The sequence below is a fragment of the Lissotriton vulgaris genome, chromosome 2_1 (genome assembly GCF_964263255.1).
Source record: "Lissotriton vulgaris chromosome 2_1, aLisVul1.2, whole genome shotgun sequence".
NCBI classification, from domain to species: domain Eukaryota; kingdom Metazoa; phylum Chordata; class Amphibia; order Caudata; family Salamandridae; genus Lissotriton; species Lissotriton vulgaris.
Window position 1 is genome coordinate 667,306,910 of NC_141687.1, and position 19,987 is coordinate 667,326,896.

Consider the following 19,987-nt stretch of genomic DNA (forward strand, 5'->3'; position numbering starts at 1 on the left):
ATTAAAATAAACCTTACTAAAGGAAGTATTTTATTATTCTGAGTTCAGGCATACTAAACTCGACCTGCTACCGTGTTCCCTGAGCCTGCCGGGACTATAGCGTGTAATAGCTCCGACATCTCATCTGGCCTAAGAGAACAGGTAGCCCTTCAATAGTGAAGAACGAGAAAAGGGCGGTAATTCACTACTAGGACATGCCACACTCTAGGCTTGTCCTACCTTACGCTTACAATGCACCCAGCCCGGAGGCCTACCATAGAGGTGACTGATATGAAGGTGAGGGAAGGTTCTGGGACTGGTAAGTGTGGGCACTTGCACAGTCAGCGTGACAGTACGAGACTGTACATGGGGTCAGCAATGGCGGACCCGAGACATATCTTACGAGGCCGCTTCTGTGGGTGGCGCAACCAGCGCTGCAGGCCCACTAGCAGCGTTTGTATCTACAAGCCCCGGCACGCCTCGTGCACTTTACTGGGGACTAACAGTAAACCAAATAATCCAATCGTGGAAATCAATTACACACACACTTTACATTGGGAGCACTTGCACTGCGGCACGGATCGGCCGTGGCGCAGTGCCCTGAGCATCGAACACCAGCAAAACATCTGAGGCACATCAGCAAAAAGTGGAAGGGAAATTCACGCCAAGGTGCCAGGTCTAACACGTGTCCCCTCCAGCTGAAAGGTGAGGAGAACTACCCTACCCCAGGGAGTTCCTCATCACTAAGGTGGAAAAACCTCGACAGACCGTCAGTATTGGCATGGTCTATGCCAGGGCGGTGTTCCACCGTAAAGTCCATACTCTGTAGAGAAATGGACCACCTCAACAGTTTCGGGTTCTCATCCCTCATTTGCACCAACCATCTGAGGGGGCTGTGGTCTGTCTGAACTCGGAAGTGAGACCCAAACAAGTAGGGTCTTAGCTTCTTCAGGGCCCAGACTACAGCAAAAGCTTCTCGCTCAATCGTACTCCACTTCTGTTCCCGTGGAAGTAACCTTCGACTGATGATGGCCACAGGGTGATCCCAGCCCTCCTCCGTCGTCTGTGAAAGGACAGCCCCTATCCCATGCTCTGAAGCGTCTGTCTGCACTAAGAAATCTTTGGAGAAATCGGGAGCCAGGAGCACGGGCACCGTGCACATGGCCTTCTTCAGGGTGTCGAATGCTTCCTGATAGGCGTCGGTCCAGATCACTTTCCGGGGCTGCTTCTTCAAAGTCAGCTCCGTCAAGGGGGCAACGATGGTGCCGTATCCCTTGACGAACCTCCTGTAGTACCCGGTGAGTCCGAGGAAGGCCCTCACCTCCGTTTGGATCTTGGGGGCGTCCCAAGCCAGGATTGTCTGAATTTTGGGTTGAAGGGGCGCCACCCGGCTGCTCCCAACTTGGTGTCCCAAATACACCACTGAACCCTGCCCGATCTGGCACTTGCTTGCCTTTATCGTGAGACCTGCCTTGCACAGAGCCGCCAACACTTCCAAAAGGTGCCGCAAGTGTTCCTTCCACGTTCCGCTGAACACTGCGATGTCGTCCAGGTAGGCGGCACTGAACGCGTCCAGTCCGACCAACACCTGGTTGACCAACCTCTGGAAGGTGGCAGGGGCGTTTTTCATCCCGAAGGGCATGACCCGGAATTGGTAGTGCCCATCTGGGGTTGAAAACGCTGACCTCTCTTTGGCCCCTTCAGTTAAGGCAATCTGCCAGTACCCAGACGTTAAGTCAAACGTACTGAGGTACCGAGCAGCTCCCAACCGATCGATGAGCTCATCAGCTCTGGGGATGGGGTGCGCGTCAGTCTTCGTGACCGAATTGAGTTCTCAATAGTCCACACAGAACCAGAGTTCGGGTGTGGCTCCCGGCGTCGCAGCCTTCGGGACCAAGACCACTGGGCTGGCCCAAGGACTGCTGGAGGACTCAATCACCCCAAGAGCAAACATCTTCGAGACTTACTCCTTGATGCAGGCTCGTACCCTGTCAGTCACGCGGTAAGCCTTATGCTTCACCGGTAAGCTGTCTCCCGTGTCCACATCATGGATGCACCAATCTGTGACACCAGGAACCAGGGAGAACAAGTCAGAGAATTGCCCCAGCAGCTGGTGGCAATCACTCTTCTGCTCTAGGGTCAGGGAGGGTTAGAGGTTAACTCCATCCACTGACCCATCTCACTCGGAGGCCACCAAGAGGTCTGGAAGAGGTTCGGTCTCCTCCTCCATTTCGCCATCGGTTGCCAACAGCATGCCCACTTCGGACCTCTCCAAGTGGGGCTTAAGGCGGTTAACATGTAGGACCCTCAAAGGGTTCCTGGGAGTTTGTAAGTTCACCAGGTAGGTGAGAGGACTCTTGCGCTCCACAACCTCAAATGGACCCGTCCACTTATCCTGAAGTGCACAGGGCTCCACTGGGGCCAAGACCCACACCTTTTGTCCAGGTTGAAGCTCTACCAGAGTGGCATTCTGGTCGTACCACTGCTTCATCTCCTCCTGGCTGGCTTCCACGTTTGCCTCAGCAAGTTGCCTGAATCGCCTGGTCTGGTTTCGGAAGGCCAGCATGTAGCTATATACATCCTGGGGAGGTTTCCTGGGAGATTGCTCCCAGCCTTCCCTAACCAGACTCAGAGGTCCTCGGACCTGGTGACTGTACAGAAGCTCGAAGGGACTGAACCCGAGCGACTTCTGCGGCACCTCTCGGTACGTAAACAGTAGACATGGTAAGAGAACGTCCCACTTACGCCTCATTGGTCCTTCTAGGCCCATAATCATTCCTTTCAGGGTTCGGTTGAATCTCTCAACCAACCCATTTCCTTGGGGGTGGTAAGGGGTGACTCTTGCCAAAGGGACTTCATATATTTCGATATGAAACTGGTGCCCCTGTCAGACACCACCTCTAGAGGGAATCCTACTCGTGAGAAAATTCCCATCAGTGCTCGTCCCACCACAGGGGCCGTCACTGTCCTCAGAGGGATGCCTTCAGGGTACCGGGTGGCATGGTCCACCAAGACCAGGATGAACCTGTTGCCCATGGCTGTCTTGGGGTCCAGAGGCCCCACAATGTCAATTCCCACTCGCTGGAATGGGGTACTGACGACGGGGAATGGTTGAAGGGGAGCCTTGTTCTTCCCTCCACACTTACCACTTGCCTGGCAAGTCCTGCAGTGAGCGTCTGAGCTCCGGTGCATCTGGGGCCAGTAAAAGCGGGTGACAAGCCTGTCATAGGTCTTGTCCATCCCCAGACATCGTGAGCCAAACCCAGTAGGAAGGCTCTGAACTTCTGGGGTACCACCAGCACACTGGCTGACCCAGGTTCAGCAGCCTTAGGCTCTGAATGCAGGAGATCGTTCTCCCAGTAGACCAAGTGTTTTCCGGGCCGAACGCCATTGGCCTGGTCTGCAGCCTGCTGCCACATACCTGTGAGAGAAGGGCACGTTTTCTGCTCCTCACAGAGTTCCTCCCTGGAGGGACCCCCTTCTTGCTGCCAATGGGTCAGCTCAGGCAAGTCTCCCAGTTCGGCGATCTGTTCCCCGGTAGGCTCCAGGGCATCCCCTCAAGGTCTGCCTCCTCCTGGGCCGTGGGAACTTCGGGGACCGGCTATCCGCGCCCCCGGTGCCTCCTCTCTAAGGCCGGTTCCTGGGCCTTTCCCTCAGGCTCCAGGACCTCTTTGACACCCCGACTGGCTGCCATGGACCGCGTGGTCACGCACGCCCAGTCGGGTAGACCCACCATCCGCAGATGGGCCGTTTTCTCCACCTTTTCCCAAGGGGAGTTCTACAAATCGTTCCCTAGCAGACAATCTACAGGCATGGAGGTCCTCACAACAAATTGAAGAGTACCTGAGACCCCTCCACTCAAAGGGAACCTGAGCCATCGGACACTGGCTCTCAGAATTGTCAGCATTGACAACCTTACAGTAGGCGTGCGGTACTACCTGCTCTTGAGACACCAGGTGCTGCCTCACTGTAGTCAAACTGGCTCCTGCATCTCGAAGAGCCTCCGCCTTCTTACTACCTGCCCATATTTTTTAGTGTTACTGGGTAGGTAGTTCTCGGGAACCATCTCACTATCTCCTAGCGAGACTAGGGTCATCTGAACGGGATCCCCACCCATTGGGATGGCTACTTCCTCCCCAAAGTTAACATTAGCTAGTTGCCGGGGTGGAGCACCAGTGGGTGCAGGTTTTGCAAACAAGCAACACTTAGGGTCAGAGGCAACGTGACCCAGGTCGCCAGACCTAAAACAGGTGATGGGCCCCTTTGGAACAGGTTTACCTGTCGGGGCCCCGGGTGATTTCGGGGGTGGAGGAGGCTGAGAACCTTACCCTTGATTCCAATGGGGATTACTTTGGGGACCTTTGTAGAATCCTTTCTGTTTTCACTTGTCCCCCCCACTCTTCTGCTGGGGACCCTGCCCACCTTTGGCTGAGTCTCCCACTGGACCCTTGTAGACCCTGGTGCTGATCCAGCGGTCCGCATCTTCAGCAAGCTTCCTCTGGTTGGACAGCTTGCTATCGATCAGGTGCTGGCGTAACTCAGGAAAACAATTATCCAACAAGTGCTCCCATGCCATCAAATCAAGCAGCCCTTGAAAATCATTTACCTTACTGCCCTTCACCCAACCATCCAGAGCTCTGCAGAAAAAGGTCACATACTACACATACGTACCCCCTTGAATCTTCACACACTTTCTAAACCGCTGTCGGTACATTTCAGGCGTTAACCCAAATCGATTCATTAGGGCATCTTTCATGTGGGGATAGGAGATGAATTCTTCAGAAGGAAGATCTAGCAGGGTATCCCGCCCCTCGGTCAGGAACCGTCCCCACAACCCCGCTCCCCAGTCTTTCTCAGGAACCCGGTGGGAAGACATCGCTACCTCGTAGGCTCAGAACCACTGCCCTATGTCATCTCCCTTAAAATACTCCTTCACCACATCTTTCGGTACATAGACCCTTGACGCTACCTGGGCTGGCGTTGTGCTGCCACCAGGAGCTGCGTCCAAGCTCTTTGCTTTCAGCTCCAAATCTTTCAGGCGTATCTCGTGCTCCAGCTGGATCCTTTTCTCCTCCATGGCCATCTGACCTTTCAATCTGGCCATCTCCACTTCATGCGCTCTAATTGCGGCCCTGTCTGCCAGCTCTTCTGCCGACGGGCTCCCTGCACTTTGATGAGGCTATCGGGTGGATCCACTACCACCTGATTTTCGGGCTCTCTGGACTCTTTCCAGGCTCTCAGTGCCGTGATGCGCTGGGTTCGGGTTTTGCAGTTTGCTTGAGAAACTTGGAACTTTTCGCATAGAGCTCTCAAGTGCTCGGCTTTGCACTTTTCCAGCCCTTCCCAGTCAACATCGTCGATTCCAGAGATAACAGAGAGTGCTCTTGAGGGAAGTAAACCAGGCATGGTTTTGGAGATTGGAGATCTCTCGGCAAGAATGTAATCTGGTCGAGTTATTGGTCTGCTCTTACTACGTGGTGATCAGTAATTCACTGTATATGAATCATAAATGCAAATCCGAAATCCTCACGCTGGTACCAATGTTGGAACCGGAGGTCTCTGGTTGGCACAGGTATGCACTTGTGAGAAGCAGGGACCCTCAGCTCCACATCAGGGCAAGGGAACTACTCCTTCGAATAACCCCTGCTCACCCTCTAGGTAGTGTGGCGCGAGCAGACAAGGCTAATCCTCAGGGCGATAGTAAGTTAAGCATTCATGATCACACACAGTAAACCCACTGACCCACCACAAATGGACACCAGTCGTATGGTTGTATCAAAAATACGTATACTTTATATAAAAGATAGATTCAAGCAGGATTATCACAAGACCAAATAACGTTTAGTAAATTGAGGTCACCAGATTACAATAGGCAAACTTAGTCTTTCAATGTTCGTTGTTTAGCAAGGTACGATGACAGGGAAATAAGAACGTTGCGGACCCTGGATCCGATATGAACTCGAGACGGAGTTCAAGTGTACCTTGCTGATGGAAGTCCGAGGCGTTTCAGGAGCAGCTACTTGTGAGGGCGGACCCCAAACGAGGCCGACGGTTCTCCAGAGGATCTCTCTGTCTCTGGCTCAATCCCCCTCGAGGAGCAAGGTGAAGGAGCTAGACTGTGGAGGGTTGCGGCGATCCGGGATCGATGGAACTCATGGGGCGAGGCACCATTCAGGCCTGCGGGACGTACTACTTCTTAGCACGCTGGGTCGTACTCGTGGATCTGTGAGAGGCGTCGAGTTCTCGGGCAGACAGGTGCAGCACCAGGCTTCCGGTACCACGGTACGGGGAGGCCTTTCTTGAGGTGCGGCACAAGCCTTGGTATGCAGGAGCGCAAAGCGAGACAGTCGGGTACGTTACGACATACGGACCGTCCGAGGCTATGAAATGCTATCTGTGCAGATTCCGGCTGGAGAAGATGAGAGGTACACAGCGCGCTCCGTAAGCGGCGAGGTGGCAGCAGAGCAGGCGGCCCGGCGCTGAAGCGGAGAGCGACACAGGGATGAGAGGCGCTTTCTACGGCGGGGCGACCAAGCTACGAGCTGTCACGACCTGGGAGGGGCCGAAGGCACCCGAGTCACAACTCTGGGGATAAGAACTGAGGCCTAACAGCAGACGGGCACAAGCAGATAGAACCCAATGGTCCTGGGGTTCCGTTCAGGGGGCAAGCTCTCAATCAAGCCCTTGGAGATCGTTTCAGGCTCAAGTTTACAAAGTCCTTTCTGGTCCTTTCCTCTCCGTTCTCAGCAAGGCACCACTGCAGGCCAGTCCAACAGGATACAGACTGGTTTCCGTCCTTCAGCTTCTCTTGGTCCTTCTAGTCAGGCAGAGGTTCGTCGTGGTCAAAACTGGATCTAATTTGTAAGGAACATTTCTTTTGTCTTTGCAGGCCAGGGGGCCTGAGCCTGGTTCAACCCGGTTCTGAAGTACTTTGTTGACAGGACGCTGCCGTATTCTTTCAGGGTGCAGGGCAGAGACATCAGACGCTCCGCAGGAGGTGGAGCCAGCATTGTGGCGGTGGAGCAAAACCCTATTCAGAGTCAAGGACTACTACGCCCATCCATCCTGGTGTAAGCACCCCATTCACCACCTGGAGCACCCGACTATCCCCGGGAATCTCCCAGCCCTGTCACTCACACAAACCCAGACAGCAGATACACATCCTGGCAGAGGCGGGCTGAACAGTTTGGCGAGCAAAGGCTATCTTTCTAAAAGTAGCATTTGCAAACACAGGATATTAAAATAAACCTTACTAAAGGAAGTATTTTATTATTCTGAGTTCAGGCATACTAAACTCGACCTGCTACCGTGTTCCCCGAGCCTGCCGGGACTATAGCGTGTAATAGCTCCGACAGCTCATCTGGCCTAAGAGAACAGGTAGCCCTTTAATAGTGAAGAACGAGAAAAGGGCGGTAATTCACTACTAGGACGTGCCACACTCTAGGCTTGTCCTACCGTACGCTTACAATGCAACCTGCCCGGAGGCCTACCATAGGGGTGACTGATATGAAGGTGAGGGAAGGTTCTGGGACTGGTAAGTGTGGGCACTTGCACAGTTAGCGTGACAGTACGAGACTGTACGCGGGGTCAGCAATGGTGGACCCGAGACATATCTTACGAGGCCGCTTCTGTGGGTGGCGCAACCAGCACTGCAGGCCCACTAGCAGCGTTTGTATCGACAAGCCCCGGCATGCCTCGTGCACTTTACTGGGGACTAACAGTAAACCAAATAATCCAATTGTGGAAATCAATTACACATACACTTTACATTGGGAGCACTTGCACTGCGTCACGGATCGGCCGAGGCGCAGTGCCCTGAGCATGGAATACCAGCAAAACATCTGAGGCACATCAGCAAAAAGTAGAAGGGAAACTCACGCCAAGGTGCCAGGTCTAACAGGTCCTCAGACCCCTCCCAGTCCTCCACTTCCCCTGAAGTCTGTGGAACATGCCGAAAATAAGGAGGAGGGACATAGGGCAAAATGGGCCCCATCAGCGTTGGAATCGTTGCCAGGCATCGTCGATCCGGCACTGTGTCCAGGCTGAACCCGGGGACGACGTCGTCCAGAGGAGCGGGCAACGTCAGTGGTGGTGCCGGGGAGGATGGCACTAGTGGAGGTGTTATTGGGTCAACCGGCATCGACCGGGGTCTGATCCCAGGGGGTCCTGCGGCATCGGGCCGGAGCTGCTGGCAACACTAGGGTCGGAGCCGCCGGGGATGGAAGAACAGGACCCCCCGTCAGTCCTCCGGAGCCTGGAGTCGCGCCGGCGGGGCCAGACGGCCCAAAGAGTCGGGCCATGGCAGCAAGAAACTATTGCACCAGAGCAGGCGTCGCCGATGTACCCGGAAAAGGTGGGTAGATCAGCGGCAACATTGCAGGCTCTGCCAGAGCTGCGGGCACCACCTGCACCCTCAGCTGAGTGGTGCGACGGGCGATGGGAAGTCGAAGAGCGACAATGCTTCTTTGACTTCTTTTTGGAATGCTTCGACTTACCTGACCGCGAATGCGAAGACTGAGATCCAGAAGAATGATGGTGACTGCTCCAAGAGCAGTCCCTCGACCTCCCACCGGACTGGGACCTCGAGCGGCGCGGAGTCAACTGCCGGAATTCCAGCAACTTTCTGGACCGTTCCCGCAAAGTCTTTGGCGCCATGGCGCGGCAGTTGGGGCATGACTTGGGGTTGTGGTCACGCTCCAGGCAGTAGAGACACACGCAGTGTGAGTCCGTCATCGACATCATGCAGTGACAGGCCCCACAGTTCTAAAAACCGGGCATCTCTACGGCACCAGGAGTCGATCGACTCGAAAAAATGAGACAAAAGGCCTCGAAAAACTCAGTCAAAAAGTGACTGGGGATACTAGCTCTTCCCAGATCTGCGCTTTCTGGCACGGAAAAAGAAAGAGCTGAAGTCAGCGCGTTTGGGCCCGTCTAATTTGCTCCAGTGACATCATGCCGGAGCCAACGACGCCTACGACGCACACGGAGCTGCTCGACGATGCCTACCGACTCGCAGGGGTACTGCTGACTATGAATGAATGAATTAAGGCATTTTTATACCGCGCAAAACTTAGCCCCAAAGGGCATCAAGGCGCAATACAGACAAACATAGAACTCCAAACTACCAAGTAGCCAGAATAAAACGCCCTTGGAAAGGCATAGTCTAATATGCTTGAGAGAAAAACCAGGTCTTCAAAAGTTTTTTAAAAATTGCCAGGGAAGATTGACTGGTGAGTTCAAGGGGGAGGGAGTTCCACAGTTTAGGAGCCACGACGGAAAAGGCTCTACCTCCCCATTTTACTTTTGCAAACCTGGGGGCCACAAGCCTATTCTTCGAAGATGAACGAAGAGTTCTGGCGGGAGTATAGGCACGCAGAAGCGATCTAATGCCTACAGATCCTGATCCATGGATGGCACCATGGACCAGACATAGAATTTTAAAAGAAATTCTAGATGGAATCGGCAGCCAGTGAAGATCTCTTCTGGCCGTTGTTGCAGACGCTCTCCTAGGAAGACTTAATACCACCCTGGCAGCCGCATTTTGCACCATTTTGAGGCGATGGATAGCCCCTTTATTGATGCCACCATAGAGGGCATTACAATAATCCAGCCTCGATAGTACTAAGCCAGCTGTTACTTGTTTATGAGCTGCCAGAGACAGGTAAGGGGCAATTTTCTTTAAAATTCTAATAATGCCACAACATTATAGACTAAAACCTTCCGGATCCAGTCTGATACCAAGGGGTAATTCTAAGGTAAGGAATCTATCACTATGTGTTTCTTTTAGATATTAGTTGCATTACCAAAAATAGAGAAACTGGAAACTTTCTTCCCTCTGTAAGTTTCAGAAATACAGGTAGTTATTACAACCCGAATGCCAGCTTGCCTTGTATGATTTTGACTGGGACAGAAGCAGAAATAGTTATACTTGCTGCCTTCAGTACATTTCTGCAAAAGGAACATTGTTCGCTTTCCAAAGCAACATAAGTGCAGTGCAAGAGTGCTTTCTCTACTCTCCAGAGGGAATCATTGGAGATGCAACTATAAAAGGAGGCTAGAATTAGAGGAGTTAGTGATAGCGGTGGGTGACCCAATATACCCTTGCGGGCTTGGGCAGTCAAAGTATTCTAAGGAAGGTTGCCAGCAAGGGATTTATTTGGCACTTAGAGTTTGACAGTGCAGTGCAGTCTATGTTGCTTAGACTTGGCAGCTGAATGAAGCAGCGACTGTTAAATTTATTATGAACCTGTTATCCCAGATCTATGGTAACTACCACACTAGCCCCATAGAACTAAACTAGTCAGAACAGATTCCGTGAAAAACTTGTAGTTTTAAACAGTGAATGAGATGTTAAACACAAGAATGAAGGTAAAGCAACAAGAAAAGTTTGTTTTTAGAAAAAATTATTATTATTTATATTCATCCAGAAATAAATCATCAAAGAAAAAGAAGGGTGTACAGTTATTAACAAATGCATATATTTCTTATGTAAATGGAGCTGATGAAACAATCCATAGATACAGAAGAAAACAATCCAGTCTAAACAAAATTAAATAAAATTGACTTCTTTAAAAGATGATGAATAGAAAGTCAAAAGTTGGAGAAGAGACTTGGATTGGATTGTCGACGTTTCGGTCTCAGTGGTGTAATCCAGAGACCATCATCAGGACAGGGAGGTAATGCAATAAGGATGACCCTTATACAGTGTATGAGACCAAACTATTGGTGAGCTCGCATAAAATTTAAAAGTTCATTGTCTTAAGGAAGCTTCAAGTCTGCCCTTAGATTGTATCCAAAAGTCTAGGTCAGCAAAGGATTATTTTTGTTGATGGAAACTGTGGCATGAGTCCCAGGATCCAAGAAAGTTTGAAAACGAGTAAATCGAACGAAGCGTCAACTCTGTATCCAATCACTCCTGATTCTGATTTCTTGGATCCTGGGACTCATGCCACAGTTTCCATCAACAAAAAGAATCCTTTGCTGACCTAGACTTTTGGATACAATCTAAGGGCAGACTTGAAGCTTCCTTAAGACAATGAACTTTTAAATTTAATAAATGCTATAAATGTGCGTGTGCCGAATACCAAAGCTATGTATTCGACCGATCTTTAATCCACTAAAAGAAACTCGCCATCAAGTGAATAAGTATTTGATTGCAAAAATAACTGAAATATGAGTAAGCAGAACTGTAGCCAGACTCAGACACGGTTCATTCCACAGATCGTCGAGTCTCGCCTACGCACAGACAAGACGAGCATTGCTTTCACAATTGCACAACAATAGCCACATGGCTTACTACTGGGCCAGACCCCGCCACATAAAATATATATCTAAAACAATCCTACCTGAGGTCCGACTCCTGAGCAGGCCCCGGGTCCGTTGGCGCCACTACAGACCCTCTCAGCTATATGACTTTCAGTTTCACACTTACTCTCTTCCGAGCAGCCAACTGCCACACGCGCTGCACCATCCTGCTGCAGCAGCCAATCCTGGCGCCGCGTGAACAGCGCCACTGCGCTAGGATTAAATTACGAGCAGGACACTATCTGCCCTACATGAGACCGGGGCCCCGGGTCCCCCTATGTATCTGAGTGCTAAGGAGGGAGGGTGGGGGGAGGGAAGGTCTACTGTACGCATGCGCGGGTCAGTCAAAAAATTGACTACTCCGGGATTTAACATGCGCAGTCAGCACCTCGCTGCCTGTCTGTGTGACCTGCCTGCCTGTCACTCTGCTGCAGCCCCGCCCCCCACGGCCCACTTCCTTCTGGATGCCCGATTCGGTCGGGCTTTTCCCGGAACAGGTAGCGCGCCGTGCGCTCGGCTCAAATTTCATTTTAAAAAATCTGATTTATTTTTAAAAAGTAACTATTCATTGGCAGTGCAGTCGCCCATGGCTAGTGGGGCAACGCCCCAACGCCCCCAATGGACACACCGCCACTGTATATTGTGTCCTTATGTAGAAGACCACAGATAGGTGTAGATGCTACAGGAAAAGCCCTGTGCATGTGCTGACTAATGTCTAACATCACTAGAGTTAAGGAGCACACATTGGAGTTCAAATCATATAGCTCATTGTGCTCCATCTGCACCTGCTTAAGATCCCTGATCTCTGTTAAGACCTGGCCCATCATGTTTTGGGAATGTTTAACTGTTACAAAGAAACAAAAGGAGAGGCAGGGAGATTAAGGAACATTCTCTTAGTCCCCGGTTATGAAATATAAACAAAAGAAGAGAGGTTACATGTGTCTCAGAAGCCACCGAGACGGAGCCATGTTAAGAATGAATTTACACACCCAATTTGGATGAATAGGAAAGCCCTCACACACCGACCTAGTCAGTGTCATGTTTCATGATAGGGCCCCACCTCAGAGGCCGAGTGCCTCTTTGGTGTGCTACGACGCTAGAAGACTGCAGAGCTGGTTCTGTGATAGGGCGTGCAGTGAGGAATATCTATAAAAGTGTCTAAAGAGTATCTCAAAAAAAATTTTATTAGTAGATCCCCATGACACGGTTAAAAATAGTTATATGTGTCTGAATTTACAGCCAAAGGTAATGGTTTGGTTAATTCAGAAATCAAGTTAAGTCAGTCAACATGTTTCAGCCTTTTAAGTGGTCCTAATTTACCTAGGCATTCATCAGGACTAGTGTGAACCCCGGCGGTATGGACTCTCTAATCGTCCACCCTAACAGGGGGACGTGAAAGTGGAAAAGTAAAAATAGTGATAAAGTGCAAAAAGAAAAAGGGGGGGGGGGAGCTAATAGCCCGTTCCCATCACTCCTGATTTAGGAGTGTTTCTGCACCTGTAAAGGAAAGAAACACAGACAAACATTAAAGACAAACACGTAATCAATGAGAAGGTATAAGTCCAACTGTTTGTCCAGAGTGCTCCAAACTGTGGCAAAATAGTGTCAGCAGATAAACACTAACGTTATCACCATCCATATAACCCTATAAGGATGATACCACTAACTCTGGGAAGTGGAGTGTCAAAAGAGTGCTTAAAATACGCTAAATAGCTACAGGGGATTTAAAATATGAATGAAAGTACTTCATAGGAAGGATCAATGGACCAAAGGGTCAGTGACCCCCCCAAACAGTTCGTAACCTCAAACCGTTGTCTCACTTTAAATGATGGCGCTAGCTGCACCATGGGTCTCGGGAGGGGGGTAGGAGAGTACCTGGCACACCCTGTAAGAAGAAAGGTAAAGGTTTGAATACATTTGCGATAGGTATACTTAGCTTGGTAGTATAGGTCGCGTTGTGTGGAATCAAGTTGGGAACTCACGCCCTCAACGCTCGCCACCCGCTTCGGCACCTAGCTTCACCTCTAAACCGGACCCCGACGATGGAGAGCGGGGCCGGTTCGTGTGTTTTAAAGGTATTCCGCGTTGTTCCGTACACATCCGTGTGGGCGTGGTTTAGGCCGGAACGAACCTTGGAACGCACTGGTCAAGATGCCGGTGGGCGTAGATCGTACTGAAATTGAGGCTTGGTTAGCAAAGGCCAATTAGAGCAAGGAGACGGATGTTGCTATAGTGACCTGTACCCTCCTTTGGCGGAAACAGTAGCTAAAGCTTTATTAGGACGCCACGATAACAAAGCCGTGCTGCAGCCTAAGGACCCCATGATCGAGTGAGGGGAAAGTGCTGCACAATGATAGAAAAGAGGGGGCAGATTGCCATGTGATGGTTTGGTCTCATTTTCAGTAGACAACAAGTCAAAAAGCTAGGAACAAATAGGTGACTGACCCAAATCTCGCAGTTAGACTCTGTTTGATCACCACACAGCTATGTAGGGGGTAAAACAATGATAGAAAAGAGGGGGCAGATTGCCATGTGATGGTTTGGTCTCATTTTCAGTAGACAACAAGTTAGGTGACTGACCCAAATAATCGCAGTTAGACTCTGTTTGATCACCACACAGCTATGTAGGGGGTGAAACGAAAAAGGAAGACAAGGCACTAAATTTGCATGAGTTCATCAGAAAAGCAGAGATTTGGAATCTGCCTGCAGTTTAATTTAGGAGTAGTACAATCCACGTTTTATCTCAGTACTATGTTCCATGGGATATCATCGTTCAATCCAACTAGATTAGTTGGATTGAACCACTCATTTGCATTATTTCATCAGAAAAGCAGAGATTGGGAATCTGCCTGCAGTTTAATTTAGGAGTAGTACAATCAACTTTTTATCTCAGTACTGTGTTCCATGGGATATCATCGTTCAATCCAACTAGATTAGTTGGATTGAACGATGATATCCCATGGAACACAGTAATGAGATAAAAAGTGGATTGTACTTGAACGATGATATCCCATGGAACACAGTACTGAGATAAAAAGTGGATTGTACTACTCCTAAATTAAACTGCAGGCAGATTCCCAATCTCTGCTTTTCTGATGAACTCATGCAAATTTAGTGCCTTGTCTTCCTTTTTCGTTTCACCCCCTACATAGCTGTGTGGTGATTAAACAGAGTCTAACTGCTATGATTTGGTTCAGTCACCTATTTGTTCCTTGCTTTTTGACTTGTTGTCTACTGAAAATGAGACCAAGCCATCACATGGCAATCTGCCCCCTTTTTTCTATCATTGTGCAGCACTTTCCCCTCACTCGATCATGGGGTCCTTAGGCTGCAGCACGGCTTTGTTATCATGGCGTCCTAATAAAGCTTTAGCTATTGTTTCCGCCAAAGGAGCGTACCGGTCACTATAGCAACATCCGTCTCCTTGCTCTAATTGGCCTTTGCTAACCAAGCCTCAATTTCAGTACGATCTACGCCCATCGGTATCTTGACCAGTGCGTTCCAAGCCTCGTTCCGGCCTAAACCACGCCCACACGGATGTGTACGGAACAACGCGGAATACCTTTAAAACACACGAACCGGCCCCGCTCTCCATCGTCGTGGTCCGATTTAGAGGTGAAGCTAGGTGCCGAAGCGGGTGGCGAGCGTTGAGGGCGTGAGTTCCCAACTTGATTCCACACAACGAGACCTATACTACCAAGCTAAGTATACCTAGCGCAAATGTATTCAAACCTTTACCTTTCTTCTTACAGGGTGTACCAGGTACGCTCTAACCCCCCTCCCGAGACCCATGGTGCAGCTAGCGCCATCATTTAAAGTGAGACAGCGGTTTGAGGTTACGAACTGTTTGGGGGTCACTGACCCTTTGGTCAATTGATCCTTCCTATGGAGTACTTTCATTCATATTTTAAATCCCCTTTAGCTATTTAGCGTATTTTAAGCACTCTTTTGACACTCCACTTCCCAGAGTTAGTGGTATCATCCTTTCTGAATTAAACCAAACCATTACCTTTGGCTGTAAATTCAGACTCATATAACTATTTTTAACCGTATCATAGGGATCTACTAATAAACATTTTTTTTAGATACTCTTTAGACACTTTTATAGATATTCCTCACTGCACGCCCTATCACACAACCAGCTCCGCAGTCTTCTGGCGTCGTAGCACACCAAAGAGGCACTCGGCCTCTGAGATGGGGCCCTATGATGAAGCATGACACTGACTAGGTTGGTGTGTGAGGGCTTTCCTATTCATCCAAATTGGGTGTGTAAATTCGTTCTTAACATGGCTCCATCTCTGTGGAGTTTGTTCTTACCCCTGCCGTGGTGAAATTTCCCATCACCACTGCCTGTTTTAACGACATACTCCTATCTCCTATCCTGGCCGTAACCATGTCGAACTTGGGCCTGACATACTCTGAATCTGAAGTAGAAGCACTCATGTCTGATCCATCTCTATTCGCAGACCCACACATATCCCAAGCCATAGCAAATACCACCGAGTGGGAAACACTTTCGGAGAAGAAACGGGAACATATCCACACCATTTTACATGGTACCATCCTTAAGCAGTACCTTCTCTCGAACACAGCACCGAGGGGCTTGCTTGTCACTAACGCCCCCCGTATTTTTCTGAACGATGCCACATTCAGAAAGGACTGGGCCATGATCGCGTGGCACTGCACGCGGGACTGGCTCGTCCTAATCATAAAAACAGCGCTCAGACTCTCTGAAGCACTAATGGTTGAAATCAGAGAAACAGAATCTCAGTTCAAGGCCAAAATAACAGGGTATAAGAAAAGGCTGGATGAGTTAAACAAAGAACTCAATGAATATAAAGACAACCTCATGCAATCAAAGGCAACTAAACTACAAAAAGATTTTTAAAAAATTGATTTTGAGAAGGTTTATCCCTACTCTGCAGCGTCTTCTACCCCCCCAACAAAGAATGCGAGCAAATCCGATTATTCGGATGAGGATTCTTCAAACAGCAGCGGATCGAGCAATGACTCCTTCAAACCAAGAAAAAGGAGAGGCAATCGTGGCAATAGGACCAAAAGGGGAAGGTCAGGCTATCAGAACCAAAATCAACAGTGGCAGGCACCACCTCAGATGGGGATGAATCCCCATTCCTACCCATATCAACAACCACTGTACCCATTCATGGGTTGGAACTCTGGTTTTATGCCTCCCATGAACTTCCAAAACCAGTATCGACCGCCTTTTTTAGAGAGCGGCCGGAGGGGGAGAGGTAAAAGGAGGGGCAACAACCAGGTTTCCTGGGAAGAGGAATATCCTGTAGCAAATCACACCCGCAGCAACAATCTGCAACCAGGAACGAGCGGAGTGTAAGCCTAGTGACCAACCTGTCTGACAGGATACTGACACCTATTGAAACACAGGTTCTGGAAAAAGGCTTGGGGTTTGTCCCTACAGCCAGACCGGACAAATTCAAACTGCATTGTGAACTTGCTGCCTTCTTCCGTAAGTTAAAGCGGAAAGCCTTTTTCGAAGGTAAAACAGATCCGAATGAGTCCTTACGTAGAGGTGACACCGGCCTGAGACTGAGCTCCACTTTCCCCCCCCATCCGCATACTGTGCCAGCGGCTATCATCGCCTTTGAAGAGGCGGTGTTTAAAGACCTGGAGTCCTGCCAGAATCAGAGAATATTTGGTAATTTTACCAGCGCAGAATACCAGGCCTTACAACAATTACAGAATGACACAGCCATAACCATAAAACCAGCAGACAAGGGTGGTGGCATTGTGATACAGAATACCAAAGATTATGACAAGGTCTGTGAGGATCTGCTAGGAGACAACAGGAACTACACCCCTTTGACTATGGACCCCACCGTGAATCTAACCAGGAAGATCACCGCTCTAGTGAGACAAGCGGAAGAAAGAGGTCAACTGTCTAAAAATGAAGCAGACTTTCTGGACAGTAGCAGTGATGTGATTCCATACTTTTACACACTGCCTAAGATGCATAAAAATAGGCTCCCTCCCCATGGTCGACCTATAGTATCAGGAATAGGTTCTCTCCTGGAACCTTTATCCAGATTTTGTGACCAATTTCTCAAACCACTTGTGCAGTCGACCCCAACCTACCTCAGAGACACCAAAAGCTTATTACAGCTCCTACTTGACATCACCTTTGTAGAAAACTCCATTACACTGGTGACATTGGATGTTGAGAGTCTCTATACGAGCATCCCCCAGGACGATACCATCAGAGTCCTGGAGGAGTCACTTAACTCCATTGACTGGAATTACCAAACACCAAAATCATATATAATCCAGTGCGCCACTATAGCGCTTAAGGAAAACTATTTCTCCTTCAAGAATCAATTGTTCCTCCAATGCTCGGGTACATCTATGGGCAGTACATTTGCCCCGAGTGTAGCTGGACTCTATGTGGCAGATTTTGAATCTAAATACATCTTACCTGCATCCACAGAATTCGCGGCTTCCATACTTTTATGGAAGCGCTACATTGATGATATTTTGCTACTGTGGACAGGCAATGATAGTGATCTTCAATCTTTCTTATTATGGATCAATACTCTTGACCACAACCTCAGGTTCATGCATACCACCAGCAAAACTGAAATCATCTTCCTTGATGTAGTGATCTCTTTTTCCGGTGCGAGCCTAATCACGAAAACCCATTGTAAACCTACAGCTAAAAACAATTTACTAGAGTTCACCAGTTTCCACCCCCGCCCTTTGAAGGAGAATCTTCCATACGGGCAATATCTAAGACTTGGAAAAAATGGTAGTACTCTAAAAGATTTCAAGGAGCAATCCTCTGAACTAACTGAGAAATTGAAAGATAGAGGTTACCCAGCCTCAACTCTCAATGAGGGGTTCAAGAGAGCACGGAATCAGCCAAGATGTGCGCTGTTGGAAGAAAAAACGAACACTCAAGATGAAATTCCACTCACATGTGTGACCACTTTTAATAGCCTGTCCAACGTTATGAAAAAAACAATAAACAAGCACTGGAACATCATTAAATCTACCAAAAAAGACTGGGAGAAGCCTCTTTTTTCATTTAAGAAAAGTCGGAGTCTCAAAGACGCCCTGGTTCACACCCGCCCCAAAGAAAGGATCCCCCCAAGGATCCCTTCAGTCATGGAGGCATGGGGTTTACCTCAAGTCATAGGACATTACCCCTGCACAGATTGTAGTGTGTGCCACCTGACGGAGGTATCAAAAACACTCAACCTAGAGAAAGGGAAGATCTGGACTCAGGTGTCACACACGAATTGCAACTCAACTAATGTTGTGTACCTGATCACCTGTCCTTGCGCCTTACGATATGTAGGCATGACCACTCGCAAAATTAAACAGCGTATTTGTGAGCATCGGAGCAATATTAGATGCAAAAAAACAACGACTAAATTGAGTCGACATTTCCTGTTAAACAATCATACGGCCAATGACATGAGATGGACCGTTATAGAGGTAATCACTGGTACCACAACATCACAAGCAGGTTGTTTGAGAAAGAACAACGTTGGATTTATCGCTTGGAAACTAATCTAGTTGGATTGAACGATGATATCCCATGGAACACAGTACTGAGATAAAAAGTGGATTGTACTACTCCTAAATTAAACTGCAGGCAGATTCCCAATCTCTGCTTTTCTGATGAACTCATGCAAATTTAGTGCCTTGTCTTCCTTTTTCGTTTCACCCCCTACATAGCTGTGTGGTGATCAAACAGAGTCTAACTGCAATTATTTGGGTCAGTCACCTAACTTGTTGTCTACTGAAAATGAGACCAAACCATCACATGGCAATCTGCCCCCTCTTTTCTATCATTGTTTTACCCCCTACATTGCTGTGTGGTGATCAAACAGAGTCTAACTGTGATGATTTGGGTCAGTCACCTATTTGTTCCTAGCTTTTTGGCTTGTTGTCTACTGAAAATGAGACCAAGCCATCACATGGCAATCTGTCCCCTCTTTTCTATCATTGTGCAGCACTTTCCCCTAACTCGATCATGGGGTCCTTAGGCTGCAGCACGGCTTTGTTATCGTGGCGTCCTAATAAAGCTTTAGCTATTGTTTCCGCCAAAGGAGCGTACCGGTCACTATAGCAACATCGGTCTCCTTGCTCTAATTGGCCTTTGCTAACCAAGCCTCAATTTCAGTACGATCTACGCCCACCGGCATCTTGTCCAGTGCGTTCCAAGCCTCGTTCCGGCCTAAACCACGCGTGTGTATGGAACAACGCGGAATACCTTTAAAACACAAAAACCGGCCCCGCTCTCCATCGTCGGGGTCCGGTTTAGAGGTGAAGCTAGGTGCCGAAGCGGGTGGCGAGTGTTGAGGGTGTGAGTTCCCAACTTGATTCCACACAACGCGACCTATACTACCACGCTAAGTATACCTATCGCAAATGTATTCAAACCTTTACCTTTCTTCTTACAGGGTGTGCCAGGTACGCTCCTACCCCCCTCCCGAGACCCATGGTGCAGCTAGCGCCATAATTTAAAGTGAGACAACGGTTTGAGGTTACGAACTGTTTGGGGGGGTCACTGACCCTTTGGTCCATTGATCCTTCCTATGGAGTACTTTCATTCATATTGTAAATCCCCTTTAGCTATTTAGCGTATTTTAAGCACTCTTTTGACACTCCACTTCCCAGAGTTAGTGGTATCATCCTTATAGAGTTATATGGGTGGTGATAACTT